The sequence below is a fragment of the Choristoneura fumiferana genome, chromosome 20, assembly GCF_025370935.1.
Source record: "Choristoneura fumiferana chromosome 20, NRCan_CFum_1, whole genome shotgun sequence".
Classification (NCBI taxonomy): domain Eukaryota; kingdom Metazoa; phylum Arthropoda; class Insecta; order Lepidoptera; family Tortricidae; genus Choristoneura; species Choristoneura fumiferana.
This window is the reverse complement of record NC_133491.1, coordinates 15451238-15470537: the sequence shown is the minus strand read 5'-3', so window position 1 is coordinate 15470537 and position 19300 is coordinate 15451238. Positions and strand designations below refer to the sequence as shown.

General features: G+C 37.8%; 1 long non-coding RNA gene across 1 annotated transcript; it reads left to right on the top strand.

The window, feature by feature from the left end:
• The first annotated feature begins 15584 nt into the window (after nt 1-15584).
• On the top strand, nt 15585-18320 carry LOC141439027 (uncharacterized). Its single transcript, XR_012452547.1, has 2 exons — nt 15585-15742; nt 17244-18320. It is a non-coding gene; the product is annotated as an uncharacterized lncRNA (long non-coding RNA).
• Nucleotides 18321-19300: the final 980 nt, after the last annotated feature.

The window sequence follows — 19300 nt, the reverse complement described above, 5'->3', positions numbered from 1 at the left end:
GAATATCTATAGAGAGCTGTTGCAACTACTAGAAAAAGGATAGTTCCGTCTTTTACCTAAAGATGGCATCGTAAAATTTTAAAGTTTTGGGGATTCAACAACTCCTTATTATATATTTTCATCTAAATGCGTCCGTACTCTATTGCACCTGTACAACGACTGACAAACGTCACATAAGTAGTGTGTGACAACGCTCTCATCATCATCTCAGCCGTAGGACGTCCACTGTTGGACATAGGGCTCCCCCACAGACCTCCAGTTGCTTCGGTTGGTTGGTGTGAGTGACAACGCTCTACGAAGCCGAAATTAGCCGAGTCTCTTTTCAAAAACCGATGTGCGATCTTTATGGCCGGGTACTGTAACTTATTCTGTATGGCACAAAGGAAAGTTTTGAGAATTATTTGTTAAATAGTTTGTTATATATATGTTAGAAATAAATGACAGTTGAAAATGAACGATCATTTTATTGTACCTTTCATATTCATAATAAGCCTATATTATAAGTTCCACTGCTGGGCACAAGTCTCCTCTTAGAGTGAGAGGGCTTGGGCCGCAGTTCCCACGCGGGCTTCGTACCTTAGAACTTCACGCACTATCGAATAGTTTTGTTGGTAGTGCAGGTTTCCTCTCGATGTTTTCCTTCACGGTAAAGCTCATGGTTAATTCCAGCCGTAGATTTAAAAAAACTTAAGAGTGGGGAGCTCGGGTTAATTAATTTTGACAACTAACCAGAATTTTTCGGTCCATCAACTTTAGAGTAGTAGAGTACTTACCTAGTAGTAGTAGTAGAGTAGAGTTGTTGCCATGGTAACATCTCCTGAGTTAGGTACTTATTAAAAGTATGATTATTTGGGGTACAAATCTGCTAAAAAATAGGAGTTGTGGTAGTTTAAGGCAATTCCTTCATGGCTCATTTCCTATTGACGTTTTTCATCATCATCATGTCAGCCGAAAGACGTCCACTGCTGGGCAGGCCTCCCCAAGGCTCTTGCTCAGACGCGATCTTGTGCTTTCCGCATCCACCGCGATCCCGTGATCTTACACAGGTCGTCGCTCCATCTTGTTGGAGGCCTACCCGACAGCTCGTGTCCCGGTCCGCGGACGCCATTCCAGAACCTTCTGACCCCATCGGCCATCAGTCCTGCTGAGTAATGTGCCTCGGCCACTGCCACTTTCAGTTTCGCAATTTCTTCGGGCTATGGTCGGTATTACGTTTAGTTGACTGCGGATATTCATCATTTCTGAATTCGAGTGTATCCTCGCAGAGGAGTGAACCCCGAGTATAGCCCTCTCCATAGCCCTGTTAAAGTTTCCAGATGAAAGCGAACTCCCTACCCCCCCCCCCAAAGAAAGTAATAAAATTGACTGATGAGAAACTAAAAATAATAAATACAATAAACTCAAAAAACATCTTAATCATCTTGCTATCTTGCAGCCTAGTGGTTTTGGAGTCACGTAAACCTTGTCGCGAACCCCTACCGTCGAATAGCGAACCCCTAGGGGTTCGCGTACCCCGCTTTGAGTAACCCTGCCGCAGAGAAACCCCGAGTATAGACCTCTCCATAGCCCTTTGAGTGACTTTGAGCTTCCCCATGCGGCCATCGTAGCGCCACATCTCAGATCCGTATGTCATCATGGCACACACTGGTCAAAGACTTTTGACGCTTTTACAAAAGGTTAATCTATTCTATCAGAATGTATATCGATTCGCAGAACCTCAATTTCAAAACGCAGCAGCCAAATTAAAAATCCTCATTGAATTGCAACCGCGTCCATATAAAGAACAATGCTAATGCATAAAGAGTAATCAAGTACGAAATCCTGATTAATAGCAAACAAAAGCCTCTTCAACTGCCCGCTGTGCCATTGTACTTCATTTAACTGTGCGATATTGCTTTCAAATATAATACGTAACTGTGACAGATCCAGACCATTTGTAGAGAGATCTTGATTCATTATGTTGAGATGTTTTTGGGATTTCATCATCATCCCAACTTAGAGCCCAACCTATAATTTATTTATTTTTGGCTAGCTTTCATAACTATTGTCAAGAAAATTTTGTATCTCCATTTTTACGGTTCCGGAGCCAAAATGCCAAAAACGAAACCCTTATAGTTTAGTGCTGCTGCATAAGTAGCGTAGTAGAAATAAGCAACCTGAGATATGTATGCATAGGAGAAATTCGTGTCTAGATTCCTGTCCAGCGGTGGTGTAGAGGTTATAGCACGCAGCACGGATTGCTGAGGACCTGGGTTCGATTCCCGGCGCTGGTCTCTTTTTCTGGTTTTTCTGTGCATCCATGTCTCAGTTTGTATTTCCTTATAGTTTCGCCATGTCTGTCTGTCTGTCCGTCCGCGGCTTTGCTCAGGGACTATCAATGCTAGAATGAATTTTTTGCACGAATATGTATGTAAATATGCCGACAATGGTACAGTAAAAATTAAAAAAAATTTTTTTTTAGTGTACCTCCCGTAGACGTAAAGTGGGGGTGTTTTTTTTTCTCATCCAACCTTATACGACCACTTTATTTTTTTCGGAATATTATTTCTAATATTTTAATTATTGTATTAGTATATAAAACCCAAACAACCTTCATGCAAACTTTAGGTGTGTATTTTTTGTGCCTTCAGTAAAATTTGATCTGATGAGTTACGAGGTTCTGAAACTTTAGGCAACTATTGTCACTGCCGGGTACAGGTCTCAAGAGGGCTTGGTAGTTCCCGCGTGGCCCAGATCGGATTGGGCACATTGAATTGCTTCGTCGGCTTGTGCAGGTTACTCACGTTTTTCTTTTACCGTAAAGCTCGTGGTAAATTTCGAACCTGTGTCTGGCATTTGTATTTAAATTAATTAGTGTTTATTTAAATCCGAGGTGTGTCAAAAAAATCCGTGGGTGCACAAAAACTATATCGCAACTGTTTTAGGTAAAATAAAACCGATGTAATGTTTCTTCATTATTATTGCCATTTAATAAAAAATGGTTATGACTAAAATTATATTGTTATTATATTTCAAGAAAAAAAAATGTTAAACAAACTTGTCAATTTTTTTACTAACTGCCGTTGCTCCACGTTAAAGACCGTTCCAATTTTTTCACCAGTGCAACATCCGCTACCGAGCGATAATATGTATTTTAAAAAAAATTATAGCTATGTGAAAACATGGATAACCTTAATTTAAAAAAAAACCGGCCAAGAGCATGTCGACACGCCCTAAATAGGGTTCCGTAGCCATTACGAAAAAAATAAGTATTATTTTTCTAAGGATTTCGTATTTTGCACGGAATATTCCAAGTTTAGGTATATTTTATACCTTCGGCTGATATTTACTCTTAAACTACTAATAAATTCTCAAGAAAAACTAACGTTTAGGTTTCCCTTGTAAGTTTGATATACTTACTACCATCCTGAATTTTTCAAATTTTTCCCCCCACCGGTTTAGATTTTAGAGGGGGAAACTAATCACTGAATCGAAAAATAATACAAGATTGGATGAGAAAAAAAATCACCCCCACATTACGTCTATGGGAGGTACTCTAAAAAAATTGTTTTTTGAATTTTTGAATGTACTATTATGTCGGCATAGTTTGTTCATATATTCGTGCAAAATTACCCCTTATTATTAGTCCCTGAGCAAAGCCGCGGACGGACAGACAGACAGACAGACATGGCGAAACTATAAGGGTTCCGTTTTGCCATTTTGGCTCCGGAACCCTAAACTCTACTCTGTGTACCCGTTTTCTGTACTGCTTGCTATGTGTTGGTGTGCAATAAAGAGTTATATTATATTGTACCTAAGCCCTATTGTCTACCCTGCATTTTGTCTTTATAAGTCAACTTATTGTACTAATTTGTGGTGCTCAATAGAATATTTGTATTCCTAAACCCTAATAACTCTACCTACTTATCTTAAGTAGGATGAGAGACAACAAACCGGGTCGCTTACCTAACCCATGCGTGATAATTGTTTTTAATTGTTCTGCCCACTCTACGACTATTCATCATTTCATACTGACCCGTATTGTCCTATCGATTGGGTCTGTGAATCGATGTGTCGATTGCTTAATCAGTTATATCATTTTATTGATGATGGCTTCTGACATGGGAGTCATAACAATAACTTAAAAGGTGACTGGAATTATTTGTTCGCACGCTGTTACTTAAAGGTATACCAAAAGTATGTATAGTCAACTGCAGGTTACGGTTCTCAAAATTATCTACACATGACTCTACTGCCAAAGTAATGAGAGAGTGTTTAGATCATTTTGAGCACCCCAACCGCTCATCCCCTTCTGCCGCTGCCTGTCCCTGTGGCTAGCAATTTTTTTTTGGAATTATAAAAAATCTGGGATAAAAAGTATCACAATGTTTTGATCCGGTTATAAATTACTAGCTACCTCGTGGGAATTACGGCCCAAGCCCTGTCGTTCTGAGAGGACAGCCCACTCCGCCAGCCATGATGATGAGCTCTAGTTGTATAGGTTGTGATTTGTCTGTCATTCATTCAATACCGTTACTCTTTCGTTATAGTTCTAAGATGATTTTCAACTAAAACCTTTCATATCCCCCAAAATGCCCCCAAAATATTGATCCTATAAGTGTGGGTACGGTGTCATTCGATTCAGCACAAAAATACATAGAAAATGAAACCTAACTCGTCTAGTATTAACCTAAAATTTGCATTTTTTTAAATTTCCCCCTGCCTATTCCCTATTCCCCCTGGGATGGGGTAGGACCCCAAAACTTTAGTAGGACTCGACAGATCCTCATTTCTAGTGCCAATATAAAGTTATAAACAAAGTTTCATTGATGTACATATTTTGCCGCCAAAATATGCTACCTCTATTTTTCCTGTGTAGTACTTACGAGTACATAGATACAAACATAGAGAACAAATAAATCATTAATTCATTCCTTATACTTATTTTACGTTTTCTCCCCAAAGCCTAGCTCTACTTCAAGACTATGTTGGCTGTTCTTTCAATTATTAATTTTTCACTAGGTGTCTACTCCCTACTAATATTATTAAATGCGAAAGTAACTCTGTCTGTCTGTCTGTCTGTCTGTCTGTCTGTTACGCTTCACGTCGAACCACTGAACCGATTTTGATGAAATTTGGTATATACTATTTGACCCCAAGGATCACATAGGATACCTTTTATTCCGGTAGAGGGCGCCACCGCGCGATAACCTAGATCCGCGCAGACGAAAGTCGCGGGCTTAGCTAGTTTACTATAGTCTCAGCATTTTTTTTCAAGCAAACCCACAGTCGAAAGCGGTAGAATATCAATTACCCTGACCAAAACATGCCGTGGGAACATCTTGACAACCATTCAACGGCCAAACGGCAATAAATACACATACAATCACCATACAAACTGCTTTTGCCTTTCATATAACGTACACAGTCCGTACTACGAAGACAGAGAAGTTATTTCTCTTCAGACCAGTTGTGAGAGGAATTGTATAAATAATATGACAATCAGTGATTTTGTTGTGTAATAGAAGGAAGTTTTATGCTATCTTTAAAGATTCCGTTTGAGATTATAGCGGAATGAACTTCGGCTTTTGGTAATTTGGACTATTTCAATAATACTACAAACCTTTACCCTGGCAATTAAATATAAATTACAGGACTTTAGAAAATTGTCATGGGAATTTCTAAAAATTACACCGTGATCTTAAATTACGTTTTATGGAGAGCATCGAATCGCGTACCAGCAAGGCTACTACTCGTACGAAACTCGAAGTTCGTGTCGTGCGGTCCCTCTCCTCTCGTATTCAATAGTATAAATGTGAGAGGGACCGCACGACACGAACTTCGAGTTTCGAGTTTCGTGGTAGCCCTGCTGGATGGAACCTTTAGTACTACTTACGTCATGTTGACATCCCATAGGTACCTATGTACATGTGCCAAAGAAATGATAGTGATTTATGAAAAATGTCCACTCTGGTACGCCATGCAGTCCTCTCGACTGTAATTTCGTATGATTTGATCGATCGAGAGTGTGATTTAAAAAAAGTCTCATTGTCTATAAAGTTTAATTGTACATTTACCAATTCGCCTAATAATATGTTATGTAAATGTAAGTAACGCATCTTCTTTATTTGTTCGTGTAGGCACGCAAAAAGTTCACAAGTGCGTTGGTATACGCAACACAATGTACATTAGTACTTCTAGGTCATTAGAGTCACTTAGCTCAGGCAAATTACTAAATAGGTTGCAAATATAGAGCACTTTTGCAATTCGAAGTTGAACATTTGATTTCGTAAATCAGTCAAGTGAAAATATAGATAAGCAGATATTGGGGTCAAATATTAGAAAACTTTATTTTATTCGATAAGTACTATTACAATTTAAGAAATTTTATGATTAAAGGCAATCACTTCAAAAAATACCTTTACCCGTACGAAGCTGGGGCGTGTCGCTAGTTCTATTAGTATTATAATTTTCTTTTTCCTTAGTACTTACGTAAGGAATAATATTTCCTTTTACATTATCTTAGCCAAACTTCGGGATAAATTTCATCACGCGATAAAATTATGGAAGAATGTTAAAGATATCATGGACGGATAGAGTAAGAACGAAACTGTATTGCAGAGAATGAATAAAAGCTTGGATTAAGTGATAGGTAGGTACTGTACTAACTTCTTGCTTACGTTCATTTAAGACTGGCAGCATAGTTCCATTTTTGAATAATAATATTGAACGGACGCAAGGGTGTTAAACAGAAGACTTGTATCCGAGCTGCCAACGTAGTATGTTGATTGGAAATACACATGAAAATATTATAAAGACGTGATTTTAATTTAGACAGGAAATCTTCAGGATAGTGAACCGTCTGTCCACTACAGTACGTACTATACAACTGAGGAAGCTGTTGTATTTGGGGCATATAATGCGTAACAACAAGTATGGTCTGCTTCAGCTTATTATCCAGGGGAAGATACAAGGCCGCAGACCACCTGACCGTAGACGTATGTACCTCCTGGTTAAGAAACCTTAGAGACTGGTTCGGAATGAGTACCAGATCCCTCATTCGAGCGGCAGTCTCTAAGGTAAGGATAGCCCTAATGATCGCCGACCTCCGATAGGAGAGGGCACCAGAAGAAGAAGAAGTTAAAATTATCATTGCACGGGGGCTACTACAAAATTCTAAAACCGGAATTCATATCGTATCGTCCCTCTCACTCTCGTATTAAATAATATTAGCGTCAGGGGACGGCAAGATACGAAGTTCGGGTTCGAATTCTGCACTTCGTAATAGGTATAGGCCCAGCGTAGGTACGGTTGGTCTTTCTCGACAAATATAATCTAACCAAGTAGAAATAGTTGCGAACCCCCCGAAATTATCAATTAGAAGTTACATATCTCAAAAATCTGACCGATTTTAATTAAACATAGCTAAGATATCGCAAGGAAACTCGATTTCGCGTAAAACACCGCATCTAAATTTGGTCCAGTCGTTAGAGCTATGCTGCCACAGGCAGATAGACAAACATTGGCGTCAAACTTATACCACCCCTCTTTTTGCGTCGGTGGTAAAAAAAAAAACTTTATGCCAGGTTTTTTGCGGCGCTTTATTCTTGGCAATAATGTTCTTTCCGAAAGCGTACCAAGTTTAAAAAGTGACATGAAAAACAGCCCTTTGTGGCATAGGCAAGTACTTACAGAATAAACGTATGTTTTTTTTTTAATATGGTCATCGAGCCCTCTCAATAAATCTCAATCAGTTATCGTGTTATTAAGAGCGTTTATACCTGCAGAGCTGAAAACGTTGCAGTTTTGTTAGTTTTTCTCGATTATTCCATAAAAATTTAATGAAAATTAAAAATGTGGTCTGATAGAACTGTTCTTAATGTGTAAGTTAATGTGTCTACTCCAATAATAATTATGCGTGATAGACTTTTATTTTCTTTAAAAACCTTTAATAAACTGTTGTTCGTTTTTATTAAAGAATAGAAAAGTCTATCACGAATAATTATTAAGTAGACACATCAATTTATATATTAAGAACAGTTTTATCAGCCAAATTTTTAATTTTCATTATTTTTTTATAGAATAATCGAGAAAAACTAACAAAAAAGCAACATTGCCAGCTCAGCAGGTATAAACGCTCTTAACATAATAATAACTATTCAAAGATACATTGTACCTATTTTCTTCCAATCTCACTAGGGTTTCTCAAAATTTCCTTCTTGCAAACCCCTACACACTGGCCTACCAACTTAATTACCCCATTACACTCCACATTTAGCCGCCTACGACTCAGTCTGGTGAAATTGGGTGTGACCACACACAATGGGCACAATAATACAGCCGTTTTGGTACTCTAATACGACCATTTTAGCGCAATCGGAGCCTTCATTAGCTCTTTTGTGTGCATTGAGCAATTTTTATATGAACTATTTGCAACGCGCTCTGATAGGGCTATTGTTGACGTGCTGTACGCCTGTTACTGTTGTTTGGATTCGGCCACTGGTGGGCGAATTTAACATTTAGGTCTGTGCATCTGTTTTTGACGAATTTTGGCTTGTTGCCTGTGCACGTCTTATGGCCGATGAGCGAGCGACATGTTCGTCCAAAGGCCTGACGAGAGTTTGCGGACGAGAGAACTGCCTTGATTTCGATTAGTCTCTCTCCTGCCAGCAAGTGTCAGAAGCCTGGTTCAAGGCACTTACTGGGCGAATTATTTATTAGTATTCAGTCTTTCTAAGTACAGTCGATTTTCTGGCATAAGTATCCACTTCCCTCTGCAGTTAGTAGGTATGAAAAAGCAGTTGCTTCGAATATTCCGAATACCATAAACTCGTATAACATAAATAATATTATAACTGCGAAAGCTTGTGCGTGAGTGTGTGTGTGTGTGTGTGTGTGTGTGTGGTGGTGTGTGTGTGTGTGTGCGTGTGCATGTTTGTAACTCCTTCATGCTGGACGGATTTGAATGAAATTTGGTATGAAGGTAGCTTGCCCTCTGGAATAACATTACAGGCTACGCTTTTTACCTCAAATAACGAGATCAGAATAACATTTTAAAATCTTAACCGCTGTATATATATAGTCATGTGAATGTCAATAAAGTCCATGGTGTAAGTTTTGGGAACGCCACAGGATTTTTTGTTTATTACTCTTCCACGCTAAGGACGCTTTCACACGTCACAGGCTGGATGGATTTGGATGAAATATTTGATACTTAGATAGCTGGACATCCGAAATAACACATAGGTTAGGTAGGTGTTTTTATCCCAATATTCCCACGGGATGGGGATAAAATCATAAATTAACAACTGCTGGGCTTAGAGTCATGAAATTTGGCATAGCTCTGAGTATGTAAGTTTTGAGAATCCCATGGGGATTTTATAAAATCCTGAAATTTCAATTCAACAGCTGTACCTATATATGATTTACGCGGGGAAAGCCGCGCGTAAACACTAGTTACTCCATAAAAGCAAGCCTAGTTTGTTCATGTTTGTAACACCGCCTGACATTTGAGCACAAAGTGATTACTTTGCGTCATCCGTAATAGGTACATCGCTAGTTAATAAGACGTCACATTCATACGCATTGTAAGTATTCTTACTTTGGCTGTGCTTTGTTATAATTCTCTGGAGTACATTATAAATCGTATAATGTTCGCCTTGAACTTTAAGTAATGGATGATTTTGTCATGGTGTAAGAAGGTAAATCAAAGATGTAAATTTTCTTTTTCATACTTAAAAGAAGTAAAAGCGCTTAGGTATGCAGCCTTTTTGCAGACTCAATAAGCAGCTTTATTTAAGTATGAAAATGAACTCAAATATAGCTTTTATACAGCTTGTTATGCTATTTGGGTGGCGACCCGCCTGGGCTTCGCACGCGTGTATGTACCTATCTAATAAAAAAAAGACTTGATACAAAAAAAGTAATCCCACTGATATTATAAACGCAAAAGTTTTTAAGTCTGTTTGTTTGTATGTTACCTCTTCACGTCTAAACCTCTGAACGGATTTAGATGAAATTCGGTACACAGATAGTTTGAGTCCCGGAGAAGGACATGGCATAGTTTTTATCCCGGAAAATTGCACAGTTCCCGCGGGACAGCGATAAACGAATTCTACGCGGACGGAGAAACTTGAAACTTGATAAACTACAGTCCAGTCAGGTGCGAAATTAAAATCAACATAGGCGCCAAGCATCTCATGAGTAGAGAGCGGATTTGAAGTAGTGATTACAAGTTTAATATGGATAAGACTAGTACATTTAAGTATTTATTTTTATCAAAACGGTGCGTAATAAATAGGATCTATTATGTTTGAGCTGTATAAAACTCCTTTAATTAGAATAAAATATTTTTCTTTACATATAGTTTGTTGCAAGAATAACATTTATTGACTTTAATTTATCTATAAGACTGCATTGCGGTAAGTAAGTAGGTATATAAGTTGTAAGATAAATCTATATAACACGGCGATCAGACTTGGTCTTTAACTGAGGCTCAGAAGTCCAGGCTCAAGATTTGCCAGCGAGTTATGGAGCGGAGTATTCTAGGTGTTTGGAGATCTGATAGAATCAGAAACACTGATCTGCGCTCCAGAACTCAAATTGTCGATGTGGGAATGAAGACCGCCAAATTAAAATGGGACTGGGCGGAACACGTCTGCCGCATACATCCAAATCGCTAGGCCAAAGTAATCACCGATTGGTTCCATGCGACGGCACCGGAGCAGAGGCAGACCTAGGAGGAGATGGCGGGACGACCTGGACCGATTCGAGTCAGTGGCAAGAGCTGGCCAAGAGTAGAGACGAGTGGAATAAGAAGGGGGAGGCTTTTGCCCTGCAGTGGGACACATTATAAGCTATTAAAAAAAAAACAATCGCACTAGTCATATCCATATTAAACTTGTAATCGCTACTTCAAATCTCTACTCATGAGCAAAGGCGGGTGTATTCATCTCAGGTAAAACATCATCTCGTGACTAGGTGACAGATATCTACATAACTCGAAGCACAATACCCAACTCAATCATTTTCGCACGTAAGTGAACTGTCACACATAGTTTTTACAAGCTCATACATAATTAACTCGAATTAGTTATGTTTGTGTGGACCATATCTTGGTAATCGAAATGTAGCCAGTCAGTGGTTGGACTGTTTTTTTTTTAAATATAGTAGGGTAGGGAGAGGGATGTCGAGCAAGCGGGTAATTTTTCTAAAGCAAACCATCACATCATTTAGGCCTGGCAACGCACCTGTGATACCCCTCGTGTTGCGGGTGTCCATGGGCGGCGGTGATTACTTCCTATCAGGTGACCCGCATGCTCGTTTTTCCCCTCTTGTGTATGTAAAAAAACACGAAATGAGAAGGTGACATACAAAATTGCTCAATGAGTTCATATCTCCACCCTATTCACATGGAGGTTTTTTTCGGGTTACCTAAGTCTACCACTCAAGCTCTCTCATTCTGATACGAGTCCTATAACCAGCAGGGGGACGTATAATAGACAAAGATAATGATGATGACGATTTTAGTCTGGTAGACGAATAAAATATTTTACCATGATAAGGTTCCATAATGGCCCAAATCAAATTGGTTGACTGTACCTACTATCCCCAGCAACCTACATTCAGATTTCTGCTCAAAATAATGTTCCATCAAATATCCAATTAAATGGAATCGCAGAAGAAGCGCACGCGCAGCTTCCCGCAAGATGGCGGCGCTATAGGGTTGTCAAAGTTATAGGAAAGTAAAGTTTTCATATTAGCTTTTACCCATTTATACGTCCCACTGTTGGGCACAGTGTCTTGTCTTGACAGACAGACGGACGGACGGACAACGGCTTGCCATGGCTACACGCTGGGTATGGCCCTTTATACTTCTTTCGGCACAACTTTTTTTACTGTTTTTTCGCTATATTATAAGATTATGTAAGGTTGCTTATTGTTTTCAGTTTTTTAAATAATATTTCTGGTATGACAAATTTTAATAAGTTATTCAAAAAAATTACAGATAAACATACAGGATGATTCGGGAGTCGTAAGTATAGGATCAGACCAACCGTACAACCTCAATACCTAATTATTGATAATGGATCGGATCGTTCACAATTTTATTTACTTGAGTACTTAAAAACTCCCACACCTTTAATTACAGAGTGACCATGCACTTAGTAAAATAAAGTAAGAATTTTTATTTGTAACAATTGAAAAAAAAATGTTAATCTCACTTACTGTCGGCGAGTTGTGGCCGACAAGCTGGACAAATATGCAAGTTAAAGTAGCAGTGGGACACACACACATCTCTCGAGGAACAGATAACTGTTAGAGGAAAAACATCCTCGAGTGAACCACGAACCGGAAGACGAAGCGCTGGTAGAGGGACCTGATCAACAGTGGATGTCTTCCGGCTGATGATGATGAATACTGGTCCACTCAAGGGTTTTAATTTAACTCCTGCTCACGTCTAATCTCCCGAATCAAACTATATTTAGATATATATGTAGATCGTGATTAACTTTAATGAGCTAAGAAAGCTATTTTTACCACAGGAAAATTTCACAGTTTTTGGGATCACCCAAAGATATTGGAAAAACCTTGTCAACAATCCTTGTTTTCCTCCTTTCATTACTTTATCGAAATTGGTAGGTAAGCGCAGGTGGTAGGACTTTGTGCAAGGTCCGCCCGGATTGCTACCACCATCTTGCTCGCTAATCCTGCCGTGTAGCAGCAGTGCTTTCACTGTTGTGTTTCGGCGTGGAGAGTAAGACAGCCGGTGAAATTACTGGCACTTGAGGTATCCCATCTTAGGCCTCTAAATTGGCAACGCATCTGCAATCCCCCTGGTGTTGCAGGTGTCTATGGGCGGTTGTGATCTCTTACCATCAGGAAAACCACTTGCTCGTTCACCATCCAGTCGAATAATAAAAAAAACCTTTTTATGCGTAACCTGCACTGTTGTGAATATCGCTAAGTGCGAAAGAGTATAAAAATCAACTGGTCTCTACTAATATAATTCGCTTACTGTGCCGCCGAGAAATATCCTCATACGTTTGGGAACCCTACCGCCAGCGCTTGCGTCATTAGAAAAATGGCATAATAACAATGATTATAGCGCCGCGCCTGCGCACGCGGGATCCGTGTCACCGCCCAGTGATGTACTTTTGTCGATGACTTTGACACTTTCTTCTGACATTTCTTGACCTCTGGCATAATTCGACTGAACGACTTTGACACTTTCTTTTGCCATTACTTGACATAAATCGACTGAACAGCTGTGTGGTTAAAGAACCTGACTATAAAGGTCCAGAGTTCGATTCTCTGTCGGGCCAGATATTATGTTTGAATATTCGAGTAGGTATATATTCTCGGCTCTGGGGGGCTTATCAATCTATTTATACATACACATTTATCCGTTGTCTAGTACCCATAACGGAAGCTTTGCTTACTTTGGGACTAGGTTAATTGGTGTCTAGTGTCCCGTGATATTTATCAAAACTAGTCTATGAAATTCGAAAGTCATTAATTGTGTCGTTTTAAGGGGGAGGCCTTTGTTCAGCAGTGGACGTCTTTCGGATGATGATGATGAATCTATGAAAAGTATAATAATAATAATAATAAAATCATTAATAATAATAACAATAAAATAATTTATTTCAGATATTACCTGTGTGACGAAATGAAATATGATTATTTCAGTCTATATTTTTTAACATTAATCTACAATTTACGTACCTAGGTAAAATTAAAATAGCATACGAAATAAATTATATTAAAATGAACAAAAACCAAAATCATTGATAAAATCAAAAAGATTCAAATTAATCATAAAAAGAAAATAAAATCAAAGTTAAAAATTCAAATAAATGATACCTTAAATAAAGGGGACTAATATCTAAATTTTAATACATAAGAAAAACAAATTAATAACCAAAGTATAGCTCATATATATACAGCTCGTTCTTGGTAAAATTCAAATTCAAAAATTCAAAATTCAAATGATTTATTCAGTAAATAGGCCGCAATGGGCACTTTTACACGTCAATTTTTTTAAACTACCAGCGCTTTCGGGAAGACCATCATTGCCAAGAAGAATGCGCCGCAAGAAACTTGGCAGGAAAGTCATTTTTTATAATAAATAATTACAAATAAAATACTTAAAACTATATTATACAATTAAAGAAAAAAAATACAAAAAATAATAATAATAAAAATACAGGGATGTATGGGGTCCCTTAGTTACAATACTAATAGTGTTTAGTACTATATCTACGTTCAGTGGAAGTGTAGAATGCTTCCACCGTCATAAATTTTAAAATAATAATAACAATAATTTAGTTCTGAAATATACATTTCAGGTCAAGTAACCATTATGCTTTTGGATTTTGAAGGCAGTTATTTTATGTGACAGATAACTAGTATTTTGTGATGCAACACAGTTTATCAAACAAATTAAATACCGCTAACTTTATCGATAATCGATAGAAAGTGAATCCTCCTCACTATAGAATGTGGGAACGCATCTCAAGCACAATGTTTTGCTCGGAATGAGATCAGATGTTTCTTATTTTATGTCATAATCTATATCAGCACGCGACAGTCCTAATTTACTCTTACTTTTTCATTTGGTACTGACAGTCGATGTTTAAGAAGTAGGAGCTTAGTAGTTTGAGTTATGGTTTCTCAATCAGTAAACTCAGATAAATGTCACGCCGTCCGTTTCTATTTTATTTATAAGAGCATTTTATCATCGCAGAATAAGTTTGAAGACGAAACCAGTTTTATTTTGTTGCATTATTGTAATTAAAAAATATTGAACAAAAAATTTAGTAGTATAACCGCTTTAAAAATAAATAATTAAATTAAAACAAAATAAATATTTAAGGGGGGCTCCCATACAACAAACTTAATTTTTTTGCCGTTTTTTTGCTAATGTCTAATGGTGTTTAGATTATGGTACGGAACCCTACGTGCGCGAGTCCGATTCGCACTTGGCCAGTTTTTTATTATGTATCCATGGTGCATCAGTTAGGACAGGACCCTTGTGTTTCCAGGCATGGCGTGTGCCCTTAGTGTAAGTTTTCGGTTACAAAATACGTCTCGATCGCGTTCGCGTTAAAATCTCAATTTGTATGCAAACATGAACAGCGCCTCTAGCGGAACGTTTGCGATGTTCGTGTTTCCATACAAATTGAGATTTTGACGCGAACGCGATCGAGACGTATTTTGTAACCGAAAACTTACACTAAGGGTACAGAGCGACAAAAAGGCTAATGGCGAAATGGGCAGTATTCATTAATTAGAAATTATCCAAATAATATGCTGCCTCGTGAAGACTCTGTGTCTGTGAACGTGTTAGTACCTCGACTTATGAATTTTACTTGTTAAATTTAAGCACTATGTAGTATAGGGTACATGATAAGAAAAGGTTAACAGTGATATTAAAACAAATTTATTTGTGCTGTGTACACATCATCTGTGGTAAAGGGATAAGAATGATTTTAGTTTGTAGCAATTTCGATGCGAACTTTGTTTAATTATTAATAATATTTTTAATAATTTAGATAAAGGTGAAGGCTAGATTGATTAGAAGAACTTTAGTTATTTAAGTATTTCGTTTATAATCAATTAGACGTGTCGTTTGTAATTTTTTTATTTTAAATAATTAATAATATAAAATCGTACCTAAATATCCAAAAATTTCATATACCTATTAAATACGACTATACAAGAATCATTTTTGGCCTGTGTTGACGTAAGCTTCAGATTGGTATGTAAATATGTACTTTGTTCTTTTAATAAATACTTAGTTCTTTTTACATTTTAGGGTTCCGGAGCTAAAATGGCAAAATCGGAACCCTTATAGTTTCGCCATGTCTGTCTGTCTGTCTGTCCGTCCACGGCTTTGCTCAGGGACTATCAATGCTAGAAAGCTGTAATTTTGCACGGATATATATGTAAACTATGCCAACAAAATGGTACAATAAAAAATTAAAAACATTTTTTTAATAGTGTGCCTCCCATAGACGTAAAGAGGGGGTGATTTTTTTTTCTCATCCAATCCTAGTGTGGAGAATCGTTGGATAGGTCTTTGCAAACCATTAGGGGCTTGCTAAGACGATTTTTCGATTCAGTGATTTTTTTGCGAAATCTAGTGAAAATTTTCATTAAAATCGAACGTCCCCCCCTCTAAAATCTAAACCGGTGGGTGGCAAAAATTTGAAAAAATTCAGGATGGTAGTAAGTATATCAAACTTTCAAGGAAAACTATAACGGCTAAGTTCGCTTGAGAATTATTAGTAGTTTAAGAGTAAAAAGCAGCCTAAGGTATAAAATATAACTAAACTATGGAAGATTCCGCATAAAATACCAAATCCTTAGAAAAATATTACTTAATTTTTTCGTAATGGGAACTACGGAACCCTATTTAGGGCGTGTCCAACACGCTCTTGGCCGGTTTTTGTATGTAAGGTGCTAATTTAGATTTGTCAATAAACTGCGATACCCTAATTATTATACCTATACCTAAGAAATATAATATATTGGTCTCTAAGTACGAGTCATCAGATTAATGTAAGCCTGTAAGTATCCTAAATTATAGTTTGATCATCAAAATTCGATAAAATGGCCAAAGGTGTGCCTATAAAATTTGAGGTTTGCCCTCGATTACCCAAGGATCCCATGATCAGATCTTGACTTGGTGACAATGGTACCACCGCAGAAGAATACCCTTTCGATTAAAAAATAATTTTGAAAATCGGTCTACAATTGACTGAGTAATCGGTGTACATACATAAAAAAAAGACTGTTAAAAAGCGAAAACTAATTATGGAGGTACCTAAATTAGCATCAGACATCACACGAACATAAAATCATGCAGCGCGGCTACAACGAATAGGAGCGGTCAACTGTCGACAGCGGCAATTTAAGACACCCCATGATTTTAGTCTCATCATTGACGACGACTTGGTTAAGATCGCGGGATCGCGGTGGATGCGGAAAGCACAAGACCGGTCTGAGTGGAAAGCCTTGGGGGAGGCCTATGTCCAGCAGTGGACGTCTTTCGGCTGACATGATGATGATGATGATTGACGACGAGAGCGGTGAGATGACAGGGACAGTTCTAGTACCTGCCTATTGTCAGTCTTTAAAAACTTATTTTTGTTTTCGATTAGATATATGCGGAGTCTTTAGTGCGCGAGCCTAACTTGCACTTGGCCAATTTTATGTGTACATGATTCCCATATGTACTACTTAAAACGTGTTTCCAGGCATGGCTGGCGCGGCGCGGTGGCTCGCGGCGGCGTGTGCGCTGGCTGCGTGCGGCGACGCGCTTGCCGACCTCGACGTCACTTGGCCCGGCTGCTCTAGGTCTAGAAAAAAGACCACTAAGGAAGTTGTACAACCAGGACAAACTAATACCCACGTTACCGGCATACATTTAAAAGAATGCAACTTTACGACGGTCAATTTGGGAAGTTTACGGAGCTATCCTAACTTGGAGGATATTGATCTTAACGAGATCAAAGTGACTAATATAACAGCTCTTGCGTATGATTCTTTTACTAATTTACAACTATTAACTATGGTAAAAATGTTCGATATTTGGTAAAAATCTGCCTACAAATTTATTCCGAAACTGCCGGCGTTTGCGTTATATAGACTTTAACGAAAATGACATGCGAGACACGCCAGCCGATCTGCTGCAGGAGTTGGACTTGAACACGTTGTTCTTACACAACTGTAATCTTCTTGAAGTGCCATCATTCTTTACCAGCCAGGTGTTCCCGCATATGAATTTATCACTCTAAGTGATAATAAAATTTCTGAAATGGAATCAACAACATTTACAAATGTTGCAAATATAACTAAGTTTAATTTGTCATATAACCATATAGTTAATTTGCACACTGATTTAATAAAACCACTTACTAAATTAAAAAGGATTTCTTTATCTAACAATAAATTACGGTATATTCCAGAAGATTTTTTTCAGTATAAGTCATACTTAAAACATTAATCTTTCTAACAACCTGATTGAAAATATACCCTTAAATGTATTCCTAGGTACAAATCTAAAAACATTGCGTCTTAATGGAAATAGATTGATATATCTGCCGCCGAACTTTATTACAAATCTTCAATCCACCGAGATCAGTCTTAATGATTTTTATTTTCATAACAATCCTTGGGAGTGTGCCTGCTTGAATAACGTTTTATTCAGCGTTAAAAGGCTAAACATTAATTACGGCAGCTCCGAATATGATGGACAGCACCAAGCATGTAGGATACGACCAATTATATTCCAATATAGTAACTGTTTATAAGATTTTTTTTTTTTTTTTTAAATCACAAGATCAAGGAAGAAGTAATTTCAATTTCTAGCCATGAATAGACTTGCGCGCTGTGGAGGCAATGAAATAGCCTACATTTAATCTAAAGGGATAGTAAATAATATTATCAAGGCAATAATTTGAGAAAATTACAATGTCTTATAAACTTGTCGGCGTCTCTGGTGACTCCAAAGTGGCGATTTACTTCGTCCAGAGCCTGAGCCTCGCAGTAAATAAATAAATAAATATCACGGGACAATTCACACCAATTGACCTAGTCCCAAAGTAAGCTTAGCAAAGCTTGTGTTATGGGTACTAAGCAATGGATAAATATAATTATATAGATAGATACATAGTTAAATACATATTAAACACCCAAGACCCGAGAAAAAACATTCGTATTTTTCATAAAAATATCTGCCCCGACGCGGGAATCGAACCCGGGACCTCAAGCTTCGTAGTCAGATTCTCTAACCACTAGGCTATCTGGTCGTCATCATGCAGTGCAGTGAACAAATACAGCGAGCATCCTGGGAACATGCCCCGCGCTGGTTCTCCGTTTCTATATTCTATAATAGTTTTTTTTTATGAAAATATGCTTATTTTTAAGTAAAAGCTAGTTTTATACGGATTTTCTGGTGTACCTATATACTGAAATATTGTAACCACAATAAATATTCTAGGTGTCTTCAAATTCTTCAAAATTCCAGCAGATGGTTGGGTTACTTTGACTGAACACCCTTGGTAATGTTTATCCGGATTTTTTAAGTGTGGATTACACATATTTCCATCAGGAGACCCACTTGCTCGTTTGCCAACCAGTCGAATAAAAAAAAAACATCGATCGATGTTCAAAGTGTACAGTCGAGCTCGTAAAGTTCTGAGCAAAATTTGATCAAAAATACCTAAACCCGATTTTACGCCGTTAGCAATGGAGTCGTGTTCACATATTTTTGATCAAATTTTTGCTCAGAAATTTAAAAACTCGACTGTAC